The 21,803-nt window shown below is 40.0% G+C and overlaps 1 pseudogene; it reads right to left on the bottom strand.

The window, feature by feature from the left end:
- Positions 1–10,095: 10,095 nt before the first annotated feature.
- The window catches only part of LOC115851436 (ADP-ribosylhydrolase ARH3 pseudogene), a 39,784-nt pseudogene continuing 28,076 nt past the window's right edge, over positions 10,096–21,803 (bottom strand).

Below are 21,803 nucleotides of genomic sequence, written 5' to 3'. Positions count from 1 at the left end.
AGAGGTGTGGGTTCAATCCCTGGTCAGGGAACAAAGATCCCACATGTTATGTGGCGCGCCCAAAAAAAAAAAAAAAAAAAAAGTGAGAGAAATTAAATATCTCCTAACACTTGAGAAATGGTGATACCAAAGTGAAGAATCATAACACTCTGACTTATGATGCTTATCTGGTTTATTCATTCAATCAAAAGATAAATATTTGTTAAAAGCCTACTGTGTGCTGGGCACTGTTCTAGAGGGTCCTGGGAATACTGTCATGAGTAAGGGAGATAAATCTCCAGTGTTCTTCTTAATTTAAGTGGGAAGAGTGAGACAGAAGCTAAAAATACAAACACAATTTGTAGCAAGGAGTTCCAGGCAGAGAATTAAAACAGGGAGGTGAGAGAGAGAATGGCTGGCAAAACTCCTTAATGCTGAGCGGTCAAAAGAGTTGCCCTCTACAACAGAGTGCGATGACAGCTCAGTTCTTCCCCAAGATAAGAAAAAAGCAACCACATGAGGATTCGAGAAGAAATAGCTACTTCAAAGACTTTGAGTCGAGGAATCCAAAAAGATCTGGAAGGCTGAAAAGTTTTGGGGTTTATTATAAGAGTAATGGGAATTCCTTTGGGGCATTCCAAATAACGGAATAACATGATCTGATGATTGTATTTAAATCATCACTCTAGAAATTAGGCAGATAGTGGAAACTAAGAGGCCCTGGGAGCAATGATGGTAGCTTAGACTAAGTGACAGCTGGTATTTGGCCGTCACACACAGATAAAGTCATGATACAATGTGCGGTTGTTAAGATATGGAATATTTCCCTACGGGTTGATAAGTAGCCTTTGTCCTGTGTCCCCTGAATGCTGCCGCCTTCCTGTCGCAAACTTTCTATCCTCTGTCTCAGGACCTCCAAATTGCCTCGTGATGGAGTAATGGAAGAATGGAGATCTGGCATAGCAGAGAACTTACAGACTTCAGTATCCCTGCTAACGGTCCAAACTCCTGCCTTACATATTGCTAAATATTTTGAATATAACTGCTTGTGTAGGAATGGAAACACTCATTTTACAAGTATTTGTTGAGCACCTATGAAATAACATATAATCTCCTAGGCCCTAGGAATGTAGCCCTAAATGAAATCACCAAAACGTTTATACTGTAAAGAAGTTGACAGGTTCCGGTTGTTTTAGAAATAAAGTCATCAGGACTTGCCAATGAATTTGATGTGGGGAAAAGAAAGGAGAGAAATCCTTCCAGGTTGGTTCCTCAAGCAACTGGTAGATGATGGTGCTGTTTATTTAGATGGGGAAAGTGAGAAGGAGCAGGTTTACGAAGAAAAGCCTTTTCTCACGCTTCAGAGCAGACCTAAATTCACAGAGCATATACAGAGAGGCCAATGGGAAATCTTTGAAAAGAACATGGAATCACTTACCCAGCTATGTTCCAATTCTTCATCTGTAAACCTGGAACACTAACATCTACCACACATACCTACTTCAGAGGGTTGTGATAACGATCCAACGTGTTAAAAGATATGAAGGGTTTTATTTTCTCCAGAAAACTGTGGATCACTAAAACATCATTAAGAACTTCACACAGATTTCTGAGAATCACCATTCTTGGTTTTTCCATTCTCTCCCCAGATAGGCATGTAGGAGACAGGAGACTCCAAGGACGGGCATAGAAGAGCTGGAACGCTGGTAGGTAAGACCAGCAATTAAAAGCTCCTAAAAGTTAAGAGATGGTCTGTATATTAATTTTTACCACTTCAGGAGTGGTTTCTCAATGAATCATTTTCTTATCATGATGAAAAACTCTACCAATTTTGATCTCATTTTATATTGGATAAATAGCATTCATTGCAATTAAACACTCTTATCTGATGTAGTTATAAAAATCAAGATGAGGAAAAAAAGAAGTAATGTGATTCACATGCTTCACTCATGCTTTGTACATTTTAAATCTGCATCTGTAAGACATGGATCATCTATGCGCTACTTACCTTCCAGAGTTGTGGAAGGAATCAAATGAAATAGTGCATGTGAGTACGCTCTTCAAATGTTTGTTGTTACTAGACCAACAGGACATATAGTATATAGTGGAAAAACTACTTGCAGGCCACAAAGAGTTGGGTATTTGTTTTATATCTTCTTACCTCAACCCATGGAAACCACAGCATCTTGTATTTATTCCAAAGCGTTTACTATCCTTCACTGGATTAAGTGAATTATTATTGAAGACAGCAGATGACAAGAATATCATGTGTCTAATTTACTGTACCTAGAGGTTTAAGTTCAAAGCTTTGGCACAATTCCTAAGGTACTCTGCACCCTCCACACCAAACCCAACAACCCTTAAAAATTTCAGTAGTTCAAATTCTCTGCCAGTATTTCTCAGCTGCTTCTTTTTCCCTCTCTTAGGAAATGAATAACATAACTTTCTGAAGCTTAATAAAATTAGCTAATGTGGTATCGTAGTGCTTAAAAACACAAAAATTGGAGTCAGGCTACTGGGGGTTGGAAACCTAGTTATGTGACTGACTTTGGACAAATTATTTAAGCATTTTTGTGCCCATGCAAGATGGGAAAATTGATAATACCCATCTCTAGGGTTGTCACGAGGAATAAATAAGTTGTTAAATGTAAACTTCTTAGAACAGTGTTTGGCCATAGTATGAATTCAATGAATGTTAGATATTATTATGTCCTCGGAATATGACATGGCATCTACAATAGCAAAAGAGAAAAAAAAAAAAAAGACATTGGGGTAGAAATATCCATGTAACCATATCTTAATACTAGTGTGTAGAGAAATACTATAAAGGATCTTTGTCACTAAATCAATCAAGACCTAGAGCTTGATTAGAAAGCTGATGTATAAAACTCATTGATGAAACAAACATTGCGAGATGTACACCGTGTACCAGGGACTGTGACCACGCAGGGAGTATAAATGCAAATATATGCACACGCTTCCTCAAGTAATTCACACTGTGGTGAGAAGATCCGATTAAAAGTGAGTGAGGACATCATTTGTTGATGCCCACCTAGTTCCCTAGTTCCAAACTTCTGTATATGACAACACAATGTGAAAGGTGCTAGGACAGAGAGAAGCACAGAGTATACTGTTGTGGAATTGTGAGCAGGTTGTATAGCTGGGGGGAGTCTTTGTACAAGGCCCTGAAAAAAGGAGGGGCTTGAAACTGACTTGTGATAGCAGACAAAATGGATCAGAAAGCACTTCTAAGAAGATATGATGCTAGATCTGAGTCAAAGGATAAGAAGCAGTTAACTAGGTAGACAGAATTGGGGAGGAAGGGTTAGGTATTTTCAGGTGCATAAAGGAGATACATGGAAGCATGAAATAGCACGACCTAATCTGGGAATTTGTGTAATTAAATATGGCCAAAATGAAGAGTGTTTCTGGTGGCATTGAAGGAGTTGAGAATGGAGAGTTTGTCAAGGGTCAAACCTTACAGGGTGTGGTGTATGAGGCTTGGAAGTGCGATCTTGGTGCTGAAGGTAATGGCGTGGCTTTGAAGGGTTTGAACAAAGCAACATCAAAATCAGGTGTGTTGGGGCTTCCTTCGTGGCGCAGTGGTTAAGAATCCGCCTGCCAATGCAGGGGACACGGGTTCGAGCCCTGGTCCGGGAAGATCCCACATGCCGCGGAGCAACTAAGCCCGTGCGCCACAACTACTGAGCCTGTGCTTTAGAGCCCGCGAGCCACAACTACTAAAGCCCGCGCGCCTAGACCTCGTGCTCCGCAACAAGAGAAGCCACCGCAGTGAGAAGCCCGCACACCGCAATGAGGAGAAGCCCCGGCTCGCCGCAACCAGAGAAAGCCCACGTGCAGCAACCAAGACCCAACGCAGCCAAAAATAAATTAAAAAAAAAAATCAGATGTGTTTTCAAAATATCTGACTGAAAACATCCCCATCTCACTCCCAGCATTCCTATTCCTTTGTCCTCCATGGCGCTTATCACCGCCTGACATATTATGTGATTTGTGGGTTGTCAGTCTCCCCCGGCCATAATGTAAGTTCCATAAGGACAGACAGATAGGTTCCTGTCTTGCCTTAAACATTCATTAACTAAATAGCAGATGGAGCAAACTTCATACAACTTCTCACTTTCAGACTCATGCATTTATTTGGTTGCCTTTTCTTCAAGAACCTCTTTTGGTGGAGTAGCCAACATCATATAAAAATGAGTATTAAAAAATTTAATAAAGATTCTTCTTGTGCTTCCTTTCATTTGGCATGAAGGAAAGCCACTTAAACAATAGTGATCCATTCTGACTTCTTTTTCAATTAAAGAGGCTTAGCATCTAGAATTATGCAAAATAGATGTCCAAGTCCAAGTGCTTTTATAAACAGGTAGAAATAGCACAATAAAATAGCTTTATTTGACATTTTATTTACCACCCAAAAATAATAGTTATGAAAGCTTATCTTTTCTATGAATATTTTTTTTACTTTAATGAGTTCAGGAAGAAATGTAACACAATGAATACTAAATTAGTACATCTTATAATAAGTGTTTTAATGGTCTATAACTTTAATTCCTCAAATTTATATTAAACTCTTTAAAGTAGATGAATATTTTCCTATTCAAATAATTAGTTAATTATACTTAGTAAAGTGTTAACCTGGGCAATTCAGGGGGCCCAACCAAGACCCACCAAGTTTTCCAGAATTAGGCACACTCTCACTTGTTTCATCAATGTTTTCTTACCAGTTGGGAAACAATTAGTTGGGTTTCACTGTGCATCATGGGTCCGAGCTGCATTGGGACCTTTATTTACTTCCTGCCTTTGATCACCACTCTTATCTCCTGACTCATTTTGAGTTGGAAAGTTCCATGCTTGACTCTGTCAACCCACATCCTGCTGTCTAAAAACACAGGATGTAGTTTTCTCTTGCCGTCTCAGAGCATTTTATTCTGCTCATGTCTCTCACTCTTTGATGGCTTCCAAGACCCTCTCTTTGGTTGTGTCCTTTGAAAGAATACATCTGGGCCCTCCCTGACCAGCCACATTGACTGATCCTGGTGTCCATTGTACCTGTACCTACTAGGTTTCATTTTCCCAAGTCGAAATTTGGTAAACCACAGTGAGCTGCTCTCCATCATCAGTTCAAAGCAATCCCCTATTAGTTATTGCTGTCATTGGCTTAATATTTAGGGAGGTACATGGGCTTCTATTCCTTGGGAAATATCTTGGCTGGAATGTGATCTTCAGAGTTTAAAATTCAATCCATTGTTTACTGTGACTCAGAAGCAATTACTATTCCCACCCAAAAGAAAACTCTTCTGAAATAACTATCCTTTAAAAAAAACGAAACAAATTTAGGAAAAGTTGTTATTTTTAAAAGTCAAACATTTAAACATTATTACTGAAGGACTTTAAAACATATTATATGTCTTAAATGTTGAATGAGATAATTAAGTGCTTAAATTCCATCCTGCAAACTAAAAATGATGAAAGAAATAAAAAGAAAAAGAAGAGAAAATAGGAAAAGGAAAAGATTAGGGTTAAAAGTGGAATTCCAAAAAATAAATGAAGAGTGCTTTGTATCTTAAACGATATTAAATGGCTGTGCTGATGTCACCTTTTGAAATGTCAGGAATTGTGAAAAGTCTGAGACGTTTACTTGTAAGTTAACGGGTTAGCGGGTCACAGTTTCATATATGCTGTCAGAAGACATGAGACTCCTGGGTCAAAGACAAAAGACTTCATTACTCAGAGCACAGCAGGTAGCATGAATCTCATGTTCATGTTAGTTCACCTTTTGCCCTAAGTCCCATGGGAGTGATGTAGGTGGGTCTAGGTGGGTGCTGCATGCATAGTGAGCGTGTATCACAACTGAGGAATTCTAAGCTTAGGAAAACCCCAGTCTTATAAGGAGTTGCTAAAAAATTTCCCCAACCTTTTCTAGAGGGAGCTCTTATCTTTATTATCCTAGTTAGAAAACAAATCTGCTCTCTATTCCAAAAGGATCTCTCTTTGTTCATGGCAAATTGCCTTGAAAAGATAGTATGGAACAAAAGCTGTCACAAGACTTGAAGAAATGCCATGGAGAGTTGACCTGAACAATATCCATCCCTTGATGTAGTCTTTAAAAATATAAACATATTTAAGGACTATCACTCAACTCTATAAAACATATTGCAGAGTTCAGCAACAAACACAACCACTATTAATTCAACAAATATTTTAACCTCAAAACCAGCAAGTAGTCATTATCAGCAATAAAATGTTTGACATGTTAAGCACTGTTTTGCATGTGCCGCAATGTAAATTTCTTCCATAAGGCAAGATGTTCAAGTAGTTTATATGATCCTACATCAAGGTAAAGCATTCCTATGGATGGATATAAAGTAAATAAATAATAATGACAATACTGAAGATTTTACAATTATATAAATTTCTAGGAGTCAGTGTTTTTTTAATCTTTATACAGGAAATTGAAGGGAAAAACTATTACATTAAAAATGTAAAACAGGGCTTCCCTGGTGGCACAGGGATTGAGAGTCCGCCTGCCAATGCAGGGGACACGGGTTCGTGCCCCGGTCCGGGAAGATCCCACGTGCCGCGGAGCAGCTGGGCCCGTGAGCTATGGCCACTGAGCCTGCGCGTCCAGAGCCTGTGCTCCACAACAGGAGAGGCCACAACAGTGAGAGGTCCGCGTACCGCAAAAAAAAAAAAAAAAAAGTAAAACAGAATATGTAATGACTGTCTTATACCTTTCCTTTTTCCGTATAATTCAAATACCATTTGCTTGCTCCTCACTCTTAGCTAACTATTCTCTTATTTTACAGAGAAAGTAGAACCAATGACAAGAAAATTATCTCATTTACAGCCACCAAATTTACCAACCTACTTACCCATGCCCGTCCTCTTTGTCTTCCCTCCTGTTAAACTGAATTAACTCCTCCTTTTTTTCTTCTAAGACTATTTTTCACCCCGGATTTTTCCTCTTCCAGCTTCTTCAGAGATTTTTTTCTTGCAATTTTCCCCTTTCTCTATCCTATACCATGAATACACTTACTGTTATTGGCTTATTCTTATCAGCATGTGAAACATTCTTCAAAAACCCTTAAGAAAAACCTCCCTGGACTTCATGTCCTCCTTCAGTTGTCTCCCTATTCCCCCACTTCCTCAAAAGAGGTCTCTAAGTAGTCTTTGTCTCCACTTACTCACTTTCCTGTCTCCTCAGCCAATCATCCTTTCCTCCCCACCACTCCACTGAGACAGCTATTGTCCAGGTCAACATTTGTAGGTACCATATAGATACAATTTCAATTCATGATGCTAGATTAATATTAAGTAGATAAAATTCTACTTAAAAACACAACAATCAGCTACCTAATTTGTGAAATGCAAACAATATCTGTCTTCCCTACCTCACAGGGTTGTTGTGAATCAAATGACATAACGCAAGTGAATATTTCTGTAAGCCACAATGCATCACACACGTAAGTATGATTTTCTAGGCTATGAATCAAAGGCATGGTTTTTGGTAGTTTTTATCTAGCCTTAGTGAAACTCAAAGAACTAGAATATAGTAGATTGCCCACAGTCACTTGTTGAACAAATAAATGCATGAACAAATGAATAACTGAAAATGCTTGGTTTGGTGGAGACTCTGGCTGGAAATGAGTGGAAGCACCCAGCTAGAGTGGTACTAAAGGACAGAACAGGGTCTAGAAAATATAAGCAGAAAAGTCATTCCTGGAAAAAAAAATATATATGTTCATATATATATATATTTTATATATATATATATATATATATGGATCACTTTACTGTATACCAGAAACGAACACAACATTGTAAATCAAGTATACTTCAATAAAAAGAAAAGCATTCCTTCCATAATGACATGCAGAATCCCATCTCCCACCAAAATTATCTAAGAGCTTGAAAAACTATTAAGGCTTCATTTTGTTCAAGAAGTTATCTGATCTTTCAAAGGATCCTTCTTGTCTAAGTTTGTGTTTAACTGAGGAGCTATCTCATACAGCCACACACAAATAAAGAAAACAAATATATACATATAAAACATGCCTTTTCTGCTTAGCCAAGACTCAAACATCAAGACTAATCAACACCATCAATTAAAATGTAAAATGTGACAAATTATAAAAATATATATTTTTTATTATCTGGAGAACCATTGCTTTAGGATACAGTTAAAATAAGCTAATGAAGACATTGAGACTCTGGGCTAGGTAAACAAGAGCCAACTTTGCAAAGTAACACTTAAATTATGATGGTCTCCTCTCTAGAAAATGTTTAAATTTTGGCGACTCAGGTTACGATGTTCTCCCAGATTTTGAAAGCTTTTCCACACAGTCTAATGAGGAACTTTGAGGTATAACTCATCAGTATTAAATCAAAAATAAATGTGCTGTTTTCAGATATTTCCTTCAGGGTTGGCCGAAATCATTCTACCATGTAACAGTTTATGGGGGAAAGCAAGAAAGCTTGACTTACGTACAGCGCTGCCACCAGAGTAAACAGTGCCTCAAACCAAGGAAATTTAAAGCACATGCCTTACTGTCAGGTTTAACTTGCTTTACAAACCTGAACAGCCATCCCTGTTATAAAAATCCATTTCTGATTTGGTAACTAACATTTAATCATGAAGACGAAATAAATATATTTGTGCATGTAAACATATGGTAATTATAATTTTTGTCAAAGAACTCAACTTCCCAATGTCCCGTATGGGAAATCATTGAGGAAGTGATGATCATGACAGAGAACCATCATAGAGAAATGTTAAAGCAGTATCAGTAAAGAACTAAGACACATGCTACTTTCTAGACTAGAGATACACATATATGGACCTGAAATATAAGGTCATATTGTTTTGTCAACATATTTGCTCTTTCTACATATCTTATATACTGCCCTCCTAACTTATACTGTACAAATCTTTGGCTGAATACAGACTTGGATTCAAATCTTAAATCTGCCACTTGCTAAAAGGCATGTTCTCTCGCAGGAACGTTTTGAAGATGGCGTCTGGCATTCTTGGAACTCCTGCCACCCAATCTCTTGGTTCTGACTTTATCCTATCAGGGTGCTATCAAGTTGAATGGCTGTTGGTGGTATAATTGTTTGTCTTTGGCCATTAGGCTGCAAGCTGTGTAAGGGCAGGAAGCCTGTCTATCTTGCGCAACACCATGTCCTCAACATCTGTATAATCCCTGGCTTTTTCTAGCCACTTGTTGAATGAATTAATGGATGAATGAGTGACATATAGCTTTGCTTCTCAGCCTTTTCATTCCTTTCAAGCCCACTTAAAATCATCTTTACATGATTTTTTTTCTATACTGACATTTCCACTGTATTTTATTGTTCCAAATTACTTGGAGCTCGTTATTGGATTATTGATTTGGACCCTTGGTCCTATCCATGTTACTCATCCTACTTGAGTAGGAAAATCAGGTTTTATAAACTTATTTCCTATTGACCTTGAAAATAAGGGGCAGAGCATTTAAAATGACATGCAAAAAAAAAAAAAATCATTTCACTAGCAAGTCAGGAAAAGAAACTGAAAAAAAGATAGTATTTTACTCCCGGACATTTTCAAAGTTCTTCTTCTTGAATTTTATGTCAATCTTCAGTGTTGCTGAGGATGTGAAGAAATAACACCTTGATCCACCCTGGACGGAGTCCATGAGTGTGATAATTATGGTAAGCAACTCTGATCTCTACTAAAAGCCTTCCCAATGTTCACCCTCTTTACCCAGCAATGTCACTTCCTTGACTTATCCTAAGAAAATAATCAGAGATGCACCAAAGACTTCTGTGTGGGGATGTTATATGTAAGAGTGTTAATTGAAAATAAAGTAAAAGTATAATAATGTGGGGGGGGGGTTGACTTAGTACAATGGAATGCCAGGCATTTATCAAAATTCATGTTACAGAGGGATAATTATACCTGAAAATTATCAGAGATAAAAAAATCACAAAGAAACATGTAAAGTGAAAATTACCCCAATTATAAATATGTATTTGTATAGAAATGTACATATTTAAAATAATATATTTATATTTTATTCATTATTCACACATATGTATATAAGAAGACTAGAATAAAATATACTATAAGTTAGATTTTGTGAGGTTATGCTGCAGTAACAAATAATCCTAAAATTTAGTGGTGTAACAATAAAGGTGGGACTTCCCTGGTGGTCCAGTGGTTAAGACTTAGCCTTCCAATGCAGGGGGTGCAGGTTCGATGACTGGTCAGGGAGCTAATATCCCACATGCCTCGCAGCCAAAAAACCAAAACATAAAACAGAAGCAATATTGTAACAAATTCAATAAAGACTAAAAGAAAGGTCCACATTAAAAAAAAAAAAATTTTTTTAAACAGTAAAGGTTAAATTTCATGCCAGCAGAGCGTCAGTATAGCTCTCCTTCATGTGTCCTCTTTGTCCTACTATTTATTCTTAAAGAACATCCCTTCTTTAGTACTTTGTTTTTCTCATGGCAGAGAGAAAAGGGCCAAGGAGAAACCATGTGATGATTTTAAAGATTGTACCTAGAAGTAGCTCATATTTCATCGGCCAAAGCAAGCCCTAGGGACAAGACTGGCTTCACTGAGGCCAGAGGAATAATCTCTCTCAGAGAAGACCCTGCACATCACATGGGAAAGCAGTGAACGTTAGAAAAAATATATAATTTACCACAATAACCATTGTCTCCTGGTGGTGATAATAGGGCTAATTTTTGTTTTCTTCTTCATACTCCTATATATGTTATTTTTTTTTCAAAAACGGACTCATGTGTTACTTTTAAAAGCAGAAAATAAGTCACACACAGAAAGAAATCTGTTGTATCACACCACGTGGTTCACCTCCCACTTCACTGCCTCCTGATTGAGTTATACACCGTCATCTGTGGTCAAGTGAGTTCTGATGTATTATTGGCCATGGGTGTTGATCTGGTTGGTCTGCCATTCTTTCTCAATGAGTCATATGTAGACTTCCTTTCAACACATTATGGCCCTATAAAATATATCTATAAACAATATCAATTACATTACTGAAGAGTGACTATTGGTATGGTATGTAACCCAGTGGTTCTCAGCCAGAAACAATTCTGCCCCCCAGACGATATTTGGCAATGTCAGAAGACATTTTTGGTTGCCACAACTTGGTGGGGTCAGGGGGAGGGTGGTCTTCTAGCATCTAGTGGGTAGTGGTGAGGGATGTTGCTAAGGGAAGTCCCCTTCACCTCCCAAAAAATTATCTGGCTCAAAATGTTAATAAGTACCAAGATTGAGAAACCTTGTGATCCCATGATTCATACTTAAAGGGAGGACTGGGAACCCTGCAAGTGCTTTGAGATGTAAGTCTTACAGCTCAGGCTTCAGACATGGATGGTGGTTTCTTATGGGTTGACAATCACATAAATGTAACCTATGATTGATGATAGTGCTGTGAATCAGGTTTATTGACCAATCAACATACACATTCATGTATCTTACCATCAGAACTTACGGTCTAAATTAATATTTACAATAATTTAGAAATAATGTCTGGGTGATGACTGTGAGCCAGAGTCTTGGGAGAAATTGTTCTGGTATTTTGCACAGGAAATTGTTGCTGACTTGAGGAGGAGTATTTGGAAAAAAAGCAAGGAATGTTCTGACGGTTTGTCAGTCATGAGTAACTTCAACTCCTACAGTTATTACCATCATTTGTGTACATGTCTGTCACTTTACCTTCATCTGTTACGTATTTGGGAGATGAAGGAGAACAAGAGTGACATCACCACAATATTCAGACATATCTTGTAATATTTGTCTTAACACATTCTGTTGTCAAGGGTTATTAATTGACTACAATCTTTTTTTTTGGGGGGGTGGGATTTAAAAAACTGTTTATTGCTCTGTGACTTCGTCTGGAAGCTGTTAACAAGACCCATGACAGCCAAGGGCCAGGTGTGCATCTAGATCAGCTAGATTCACGTGTCCACCTCCTGATGCATATAAACCTGGCACTCAGGGGCCCTGCGCAGTCAAAGGCAGGCTTCCTGGCAAATTGGTTAAATCCCAACAAGGAGAAATGATGCTGCAGATCATTTCCACCTCCCCAAATCCCATGTCCTAGATAATAAAGGAAAACGCCACAAGTACTGCTCCAAAATAAAACCGGCCCCGGTCCCTTACGTCTGACAGAGGAGCCAGGAGCACCGAGGCTCTGCGGAAGCCAGGAACCCAGCACCAGAAGGCACCCGTCCCTCCCTCACTGTTCAGTGACCTCCCCAAAGGACTCCCCAGCCCCAAGGGTGCACTCCGGCCACACTGCTGGAAGACCAAGGCAGGGAGCCCAGGGTTTCCAATCGGAGCTGTAGTTGGTCCTGCTGGGTATGGCGGAGCCCCAGCAACTGTGGCCCTCACAGACTCTCCTGGAAGACCCGGTGCAGGCTCTGGGCCAGGACGTCAGTCTCCTCATAGCCCTCACAGCTTTGCTGCCAGCTCTCTGGCACCTCTTCCATGCCATAGTAGGCGCCAGCAGTGGCCCCGGCCATGGTGGCAATGGTGTCTGTGTCCCCACCAAGTGAGATGGAATAGATGAGAGTCCTCTGGAGGCAGAGGGGATCTCGGGGTCAGGCTCCATGCAGCACAGGAAGCAATAGACGGCGGTGGGCACAGATTCAAAGGCAGCGATGCCACTCCCTAGCTTGGACACCACCTCCTCTCTGGTCACTGCGTTCTGCTCTAGAAGCTCCCCAATCTTCTTCAGTCGGCTGGAGTACGACGCTCCTCCATGCCCAGCTCCCGGGCACCTGACACTTCTTGGGTGTCACTGTCCAGCTCCTCCATATGGGCCAGGAGTTGTTCAAGGAAGTGCTCACTGGACGACTCACCCTGCAAAGCCAGGTGCGCAGCCAGGGCCTGCAGGATGGCACCCTTGTAACCCAGGGAGGAGGCGTGTGTCAGCTGGGCCGAGAGCCGGGCAAACTTCTGCACATCCTAGACGCTGTTATAGGCCGGGGAGATGCCAGCCCCCCACATGGCGCCCCCGTTGCCGTTGGAGCCTTTGCCATTAAACTGGGCCGGGATGGCTCAAAGCCATCACGGCACTCGGGGCTCAGGAGCTTCCTGAAGACGGTGATCACTCCAGCACCATAACCCCGTCAGGGTCTTTCTTGTACTCCTGAGCAAACCGGTGAGCCGTGTCCACCTCGTCGAAGGCCCCCTTGGCCAGCAGAGACTGCACCAGCGCCCCGGCCCCGGCCGGCCGTGTCGTCGGTGTAGCAGAGTGCTTCTGGCCGCGCGCTCCCCGACAAGCCGGGGTCCGGCTCCAGATCCTGGACCTGACGCGAGACTAAAGTCAGGTCGGCGGTGTTGCGCGCCTCGTCGACGGCGCCCACGCCCACGCAGTCCCCGAGCAGCGCGCCCGCCAGGCAGCCTCGGAAGCGGCAGAGGGAGCGGGCCGCCGCCGTCATCACCGCCGCCGCCGCCATCCGCGAGGACCGGCCCCCGTTTGACTACAATCTTGATTCTAAATTTAAAACAAATGTTACACGAAGGTCTCAATTTAAGAGATGATTTTAATAAAAGGTTTCACGTATAAAATTATTTTTAAATAATTAAGATACGACCTGTGCTATCTTTACTTCATCTTGCCACATCAGTCCCTATTCCTTATCCTAGAAATTTCATCCCACCAAAACTCAGAGCCTTCTTTTCGTCAGCTGCCTCATGCTACACTTCCAAATCCTCACAAAACAGTCACTCCTTCCTCCCTAGTATGTGTATCAGCACTGCCGTCCCTGCAACACCTCCCATCACATCACAGTGTTTAAGCTTGCCTTTTAACTAAATGATGGGCTTCTAAAAAAAAGCAAAGAGAGACTGCTTACATCTGTCTTTGTAACCAAGAGATTTACATAATGTCCAGTTCATGGCAGGTGTCAATCAACAGTAATGTGTTAATGAATTCCCCCAGTGACCAGGTTTAATTATAGAGAGGGAAGAATATATTAGGGCTATTTTTATATTAAGGGATGAATGACTAGCTTTTCAAAAGAGCACATAGGCTGACTCAAAGGAATGACTATTTGGTGGTGACATTGTGCTAGGGAGACAGTAGAATAGAAGAGATATTTTGAGGCAAGAGAGGCTTCCTAGGTTCCTCAATTCATTACTCCACGGCAATGACCTACTCCAACATGACGAGGTCCTGCTATGCTCTAAAGAAAGAAAGTACATCTAGGACATTGTCCTTGACGATGTGAGTTCTTCAAACTGAAAAATATTTTTCTTAAAATTAATGCTGATGAAATTCTAACACATATTGCAATCACATGGCTGAAAAAGTATTTGACCACATGTTAACAATACCAGTTTGATTTAAGAAATTATTATTGATACTTTTAGCATACACCTGTAGCTATAGAACCTAACTACCAAACATAGGGTGAGAATTCTTCTAAATTTCAGTTTATTAAGTTATAGTTTTTAAAATACTATAAAATATTGATTGTCCCTTTTATTTTTTTTCAGGTCCAACATTCACTTAACTTCCAAAAAATACATATTCTGCCAATAATTTCTATCTTTGTCCCTTGTTGCTCTTAGATCTTAATGGCTACACTGTATACTTGGAGTTCTTGGTAGTATTCGATTTAGTGTTTAATTATACTCTTCCTTCTATTGATCACTAATACATTCTTATATATGCCGTACCTCCCAGTGAAAGTTCCTTGAAAGAGGGGTTGAGTTGCAGACAGCCATTCTTTTTTTTTTTTTGCGGTACGCAGGCCTCTCCCATTGCGGAGCACAGGCTCTGGCCGCGCAGGCTCAGCAGCCATGGCTCACGGACCCAGCCGCTCCACGGCATGTGGGATCTTCCCGGACCAGGGCACGAACCCGTGTCCCCTGCAGCAGCAGGCGGACTCTCAACCACTGCGCCACCAGAGAAACCCCCCAGACAGCCATTCTTAATTTAAAAATGGGTTGTATTCCCAAAGTCATACATGTTTTCAACATATATTTATTGATCACCTATTCCCATGCCAGCCTCTGTGTTAAATATAGGGAATAAACACAGCCTACTCAATTGGAAGTTGATTTTTTTAAAATTTAGAATGCATTATTCCACAGAAGCGGTACTTTTAAAGGAGGTTAGCTTCCCAGATGAACCCCACAAATCAATTTATATATCATATAGTTCTATTACTTTTATTCTTTGTTCCCCCTTCCCAATCCTATACTGTAAAAGTACTAACTTCCCAGTACTAACTTCATTCTCTCCAATAAGAATAAAATTTAAGTTGTGGCACACAAAAATATTTTCCACAAATGGCAACGAACAAATAGTATTTCAATACTGCAATGAACAAAACAGGAGCTGAGACTCGGCCCAGCTCCTAGGGTAGATCTCAACTACTCTGAGTCCCTGAGCACGTGACTTTCTCCTGACTGTTCCTATGGAGTCAGAAGTGTAGCCAGACTGAAGGGAAAGATCCTTACCCTGTTTGAAAGAGAGGATAATTTTTGTCTCTCTACCACTGGAAGTGACCCAGGAAGGGATAGTTCTGACTACCCCTGGCTGTTCTCTCACACCCAGGAGAGGAAACAGCCTGGATGGTCCCAGGCAGAGTGTGACAGTGCAAAGAACTCTGGTCCCAATGCCATCTCCAAGTTACTAAACTAGCCAGACCTGAAGTCTCACTTACTTCTGGAATTTCTAGGATGTAATATTATCATTTTCTTTTATCTGAAACCAGTTTATGTCAGGTTTGTATTACTTGCAGCCAAAACAATTCTAAACAACCCAGTATCAAACATGTTGGATTAGAGAACACTGTAATCTTCTATTCATCTTATTCTAATCCTAGCAATGAGTCCATCTATAATCTCCTATATCTGATTTTTCTGAGGTGTACTGGACAGATATCCCTTGCTTACAGAGGAACAATTTTTTGTTATGATTAGAGTCCTCAGTGCCTCACTTTTTTCCCAAAGCAGAAAAAAAAAAAAAAAACTTCAGTTACCAAAGGAAGAAAATGGCAGGAAGCCCTAAAACAAGCTATTTTTCTTTTTCCACTTCAAATGATGCTCAAATCTTAGCCAGTTTCTTTTCAACAGTTCACCACGACCTCTAAAAATCTATGTGTGTGCTGCCTTGGTAGCTACCCTGAATTCCAAATTACCCTGCACACCCGTTCCTAATCACGGAGATCTTGATTGGAACTAAATTTGTTCTCTGTGCAGAAATCACTCATGTTCCAAGAGCAGTTTCTCCTCTGGTCAAATTAGCTGTGTAAATATTACGAATAAAAATATATGTAGGGGCAAGTGGATTACAAAAAGGCATTTCCTTATAAGTGATCCATGTGACTCCAAATTAGAATGTGTCTTAAAAATAGGGAGAGCCTGGGAAAGATTAGTAGACCAAAACAAATGGTGCCCATAAACTGCCCCAGATTTGTAGACCAAATTCTCAACAGCGTAAAGCTTGAAAAAAAAAAGGGGGGGGGGAAGAAACATGGGAAAGAGGGAGAGAGGAAAGTTTTAGGTATAATACTTTTAAATCCTAAAATACAAGCTGGATTTTGAAAAACAAGGCTGAGGTAGATTGGGCAGTATGTGTAGATTGAGGCTATCTTTGGCTTTTTCCAAATTTCTGCCTTTAAGATGTTTCCATCCTATTGAAAATGATTTAATTCATCCTTTCAGAATTTTTTTAAACAAATCACGTATTTAAACTTGTATAGTGCTTAGAAAGGGAATAAACAAAACACACCCAACATCTTTTATTATTATATAAAGCCTGGAGAGGTTCTGTATTCTCCTATGAAGAGTGTGGTGCTGTCTTCTCTTATGAAGATAATCAACCACATTATACAAGGCTGAAGGGCATAAAAATACACATTTGTAACACCATAACATTCTGCTGCTTTCCTTGGGAAAATCATATTTATCCTTGAACATCACATCTTAATACAGGGGGAAAGGTCAGCAGCAGAATATTGTTACTCATTTTCTCTTGTCTCCTTCTATTATACCATTTGCTTGGAATTTGTTCATTTGATCTTCATCTGAGAAGCAGAAGTAAACAAATCTTGCTAACTGTTCAGTCCGTTTCAAAACCAGCTAACACTGCTTATCCAGTGCTGGAATCTTAGACAACGATGATTATACTTTGATGCCATAATGTTCAGGAATCCTGTGGGCCAAAGGAAAACTATATATACATATATAATTTTGCCAGAAAAAGTTTCGTCTTGGAAAATTACCAAACATATGCCTTATTCCATTTGTATATTTTTAAAATAAAACTACTACCATGAACAGTAGTTAATGAGTGACAAGTGGTGAGTTGATTGTGGTTCAGAATGAACCATCTTATTAGAAAAAATATAGATACAAATTATACTTCAACACATACCTGAAATAGTTTCTAAATCCATACATCTAGTCCCCTGGGGTTAACTCTTATGCAAATCAATGGCTGAGTTTCTCGATTATCACATAATAAAATCATGCTAGTTCAAATTTAAATATTAATTACTGAAATATGCATCCTACAAAACTAGATACTGTTAAAAATTACTCTTCTTACGAAACTGCTTGAAAAGGAAGGGCTCTGTGTGTGTATGTGTGTTTGCTTTTCAAAAAGCTGAGGTATCTATTAGATAAGTGTGAAAAGGAAAGATATTCCTTCTTGGCCATATTACATAATGTCTTCATTTTTCTTTTTATTTAAGTATTTTATTTAAACATTTAAATTCAAGTCTAAATTCATCTGCCTTCTTGTCAAATGTACTACCACTCTCCCACTAATCCAATGGGTTTCCCACTAATCCCAAACAATCGCCTTCCCTCCAGACCAGTCTTTTGTTTTGTTTTGTTTTTTTGTGGTACGGGGGCCTCTCACTGTTGTGGCCTCTCCCGTTGCGGAGCGGAGCACAGGCTCCGGACGCGCAGGCTCAGCGGCCATGGCTCATGGGCCCAGCCGCTCCGCGGCATGTGGGATCTTCCCGGACCGGGGCACGAACCCGTGTCCCCTGCATCGGCAGGCGGACTGTCAACCACTGCGCCACCAGGGAAGCCCCAGACCAGTCTTTTAATTTATCCTTCCAGATGCCTCGCTCAGTTCTGCCATTCTTATTATTATGACTTTGCTCCTGCTTGTGAAAAGTTGCAACATTTAGGACCATCCCACCATCACTTCTGTTTTACTTGTCCTGATTCTTTGCATTTTAACTGCCTCTTCTTACATAAACAACTTTTTGGCAATCAAGCCTAACTGATATATCTCACATGTCTTCATTACCAAACCACACATAAAGTCATCCCTGGCAATTCAGCTCTTAATTGTTCTGATTCACTAACATTAGTGCTTTTTTCCTAACCACACTATAGACCTACAGAGAGCAAATAATTTGATCCTCTCATAACATAGCAACTTGAGCTACCGTACCTTGTACATTGATTGATTCTTCATAATTATATTTTCTGAAAATTCTAGCTACAGAAACTTGTCCCACAATATAATTTAATGGAAAAAAAACAAGTAGCAAAATAGGATATATATTTTAATTCGTGCTAAAAAATGTTATATTTTTACATTTCCATAGGCTGGAAAAATTCTAGAAAGCTACTAGACCCCCAAACTTCACAGTAACTACCTCTGAAGAACAAATAAGTAAGCAGGACTTTGGCAAGATGGCTAGAAGTGATGGGAACTATAAGAGGCTTTAATATTCCTTTGAAAAAATATTATAATGTTTGTTTTTATTTTATAGAATGAACATTATGATTTTCATAATTTCAAAACTAGCAAAAGACAGGGCTTCCCTGGTGGCGCAGTGGTTGAGAGTCAGCCTGCCGTTGCTGGGGACACGGGTTCGTGCCCCGGTCAGGGAAGATCCCACGTGCCGTAGAGCGGCTATGCCCCATGAGCCATGGCTGCTGAGCCTGCACGTCCGGACCCTGTGCTCCGCAATGGGAGAGGCCACAACAGTGAGAGGCCCGCACATCGCAAAAAAAAAAAAAAAAAAAAACTAGCAAAAGACAGAATTAATAAGTATTGTATGACTAACTTCCATTTTTATGAATACTCCATGTTTCTAGAGGTGCTGCTCAGCAATTCTAAATCACAAGGTCTGACCTTTCCCCCAGGAGACCTCTGGGCGTGACAGTTCAGCCAGTTCAGCCACAGCTAATATATACGCACTGAAAAGCTCACCAGATCATAGCAAACTGTTCCCTCTTTGAAGAAAAAGTACCATATGGAGATAAATGTATTGATGATTCATAAAATTTGTATAACTTCTCTGTTTGAATCAATACCTTGTAATGCAGGGGAATATATAAATTGATCAGTGATCCTTCATCTAGTATTTTTTTTTAACATTTCTTTTTAACTTATGTCTCATTAAATGTGTTTGTTGTTTACAGCATTCTTTTTTTTTTTTTTCGGTATGCGGGCCACTGTTGTGGCCTCTCCCATTGCAGAGCGCAGGCTCCGGACGCACAGGCTCAGCGGCCATGGCTCACGGGCCCAGCCGCTCCGTGGCACGTGGGATCCTCCTGGACGGGGGCACGAACCCGTGTCCCTTGCATCGGCAGGCAGACTCTCAACCACTGCGCCACCAGGGAAGCCCAGCATTGCCTTTTTGATTTCCAGCTTACTTCCTGAAAAGCAGACCTTGTGACTCAGATTTGGGTACAGCTGGTTTATTTGGGAAAGTGAGGCCAGGAAACTTACATGAGAAAATCAGAGACGTGAGATGGGAGAAAAGTCAGTGAAGTTTGCAAATAGTCAAATAACCCCGGTAGAAAACTGGGGCTCAGTTGCCCTGAAGATGCTCTGAGAAATATTTTCCTTGGGGCTGGGGAGGCTGGAAGATTTGTACAATGATTTCATGCTTTTTTTGTTTGTTTATTTTTATTATTTTAGATTTTTTTTTTTGATGTGGACCATTTTTTAAAGTCTTTATTAAATTTGTTACAATTCAGCTTCTGTTTTATGTTCTGGTTTTTTGGCCATAAGGCATGTGGGATCTTAGCTCCCCGACCAAGGATAGAGCCTCACCCCCTGCATTGGAAAGCAAAGTCTTAACCACTGGACCACCAGGGAAGTCCGTGGTAATTTTTTTTTTAACATCCTGATTGGAGTATAATTGCTTTACTATGTTGTGTTAGTTTCTGCTGTATAACATAGTGAATCAGGTCTATGTATACATACATCCCAATACCCCCTCCCTCTTGCGACTCCCTCCCACCCTCCCTATCCCACCCTTCTAGGGGGTCACAAAGCACCAAGCTGATCTCCCTGTGCTATGCAGCTACTTCCCACTAGCTATCTATTTTACATTTGGTAGTGTATATATGGCTATGCCACTCTCTCACTTCATCCCAGCTTACACTTCCTCCTCCCCATATCCTCAAGTCCATTGTCTACATCTGCGTCTTTATTCCTGTCCTGCCACTAGGTTCATCAGAACCATTTTTTTATAGATTCCCTATATATGTGTTAGCATACGGTAATTGTTTTTCTCTTTCTGACTTACTTCATTCTATATGACAGACTCTAGGTCCATCCACCTCACTACAAATAACTCAATTTCATTTCCTTTTATGGCTAAGTAATATTCCATTGTATATATGTGCCACATCTTCTTTATCCAATCATCTGTCAGTGGACACTTAGGTTGCTTCCATGTCCTGGCTATTGAAAAGAGTGCTGCAATGAACATTGTGGTACATGTGTCTTTTTGAATTATGGTTTTCTCAGGATATATGCCCAATAGTGGGATTGCTGTGTCATATGGTAGTTCTATTTTTAGTTTTTTAAGGAACCTCCATACTGTTCTCCATAGTGACTGTATCAATTTACATTCTCACCAAGAGTGCAAGACAGTTCCCTTTTCTCCACACCCTCTCCAGCATTTATTGTTTGTAGATTTTTTGATGATGGCCATTCTGACCGGTGTGAGGTGATACCTCATTGTAGTTTTGATTTGCATTTCTCTAATGATTAGTGATGTTGAGCATTCTTTCATGTGTTTGTTGGCAATCTGTATATCTTCTTTGGAGAAATGTCTGTGTAGGTCTTTTGCCCATTTTTGGATTGGGTCGTTTGTTTTTTTGATATTGAGCTGCATGAGCTCCTTGTGTATTTTGGAGATTAATCCTTTGTCAGTTGCTTCATTGGCAAATATTTTCTCCCATTCTGAAGGCTGTCTTTTTGTCTTGTTTATGGTTTCCTTTGCTGTGCAAAAGCTTTTAAGTTTCATTAGGTCCCATTTGTTTATTTTTGTTTTTATTTCCATTTCTCTAGAAGATGGGTCAAAAAGGATCTTGCTGTGATTTATGTCATGGAGCATTCTGCCTATGTTTTCCTCTAAGAGTTTTATACTGTCTGGCCTTACATTTAGGTCTTTAATCCATTTTGAGTTTATTTTTGTGTATGGTGTTAGGAAGTGTTCTAATTTCATTCTTTTACATGTAGCTGTCCAGTTTTCCCAGCACCACTTATTGAAGAGGATATCTTTTCTCCAATGTATATTTTTGCCTCCTTTATCAAAGATAAGTTGACCATATGTGTGTGGGTTTATCTCTGGGCTTTCTATCCTGTTCCATTGATCTATATTTCTGTTTTTGTGCCAGTATAATACTGTCTTGATTACTGTAGCTTTGTAGTATAGTCTGAAGCCAGGGAGCCTGATTCCTCCAGCTCCATTTTTCTTTCTCAAGATTGCTTTGGCTATTCGTGGTCTTTTGTGTTTCCATACAAATTGTGAAATTTTTTGTTCTAGTTCTGTGAAAAATG

The sequence above is a fragment of the Globicephala melas genome, chromosome 14 (assembly GCF_963455315.2).
Source record: "Globicephala melas chromosome 14, mGloMel1.2, whole genome shotgun sequence".
In the NCBI taxonomy this organism is placed as follows: Eukaryota; Metazoa; Chordata; class Mammalia; order Artiodactyla; family Delphinidae; genus Globicephala; species Globicephala melas.
This window is presented reverse-complemented; position numbering and strand designations above follow the sequence as displayed.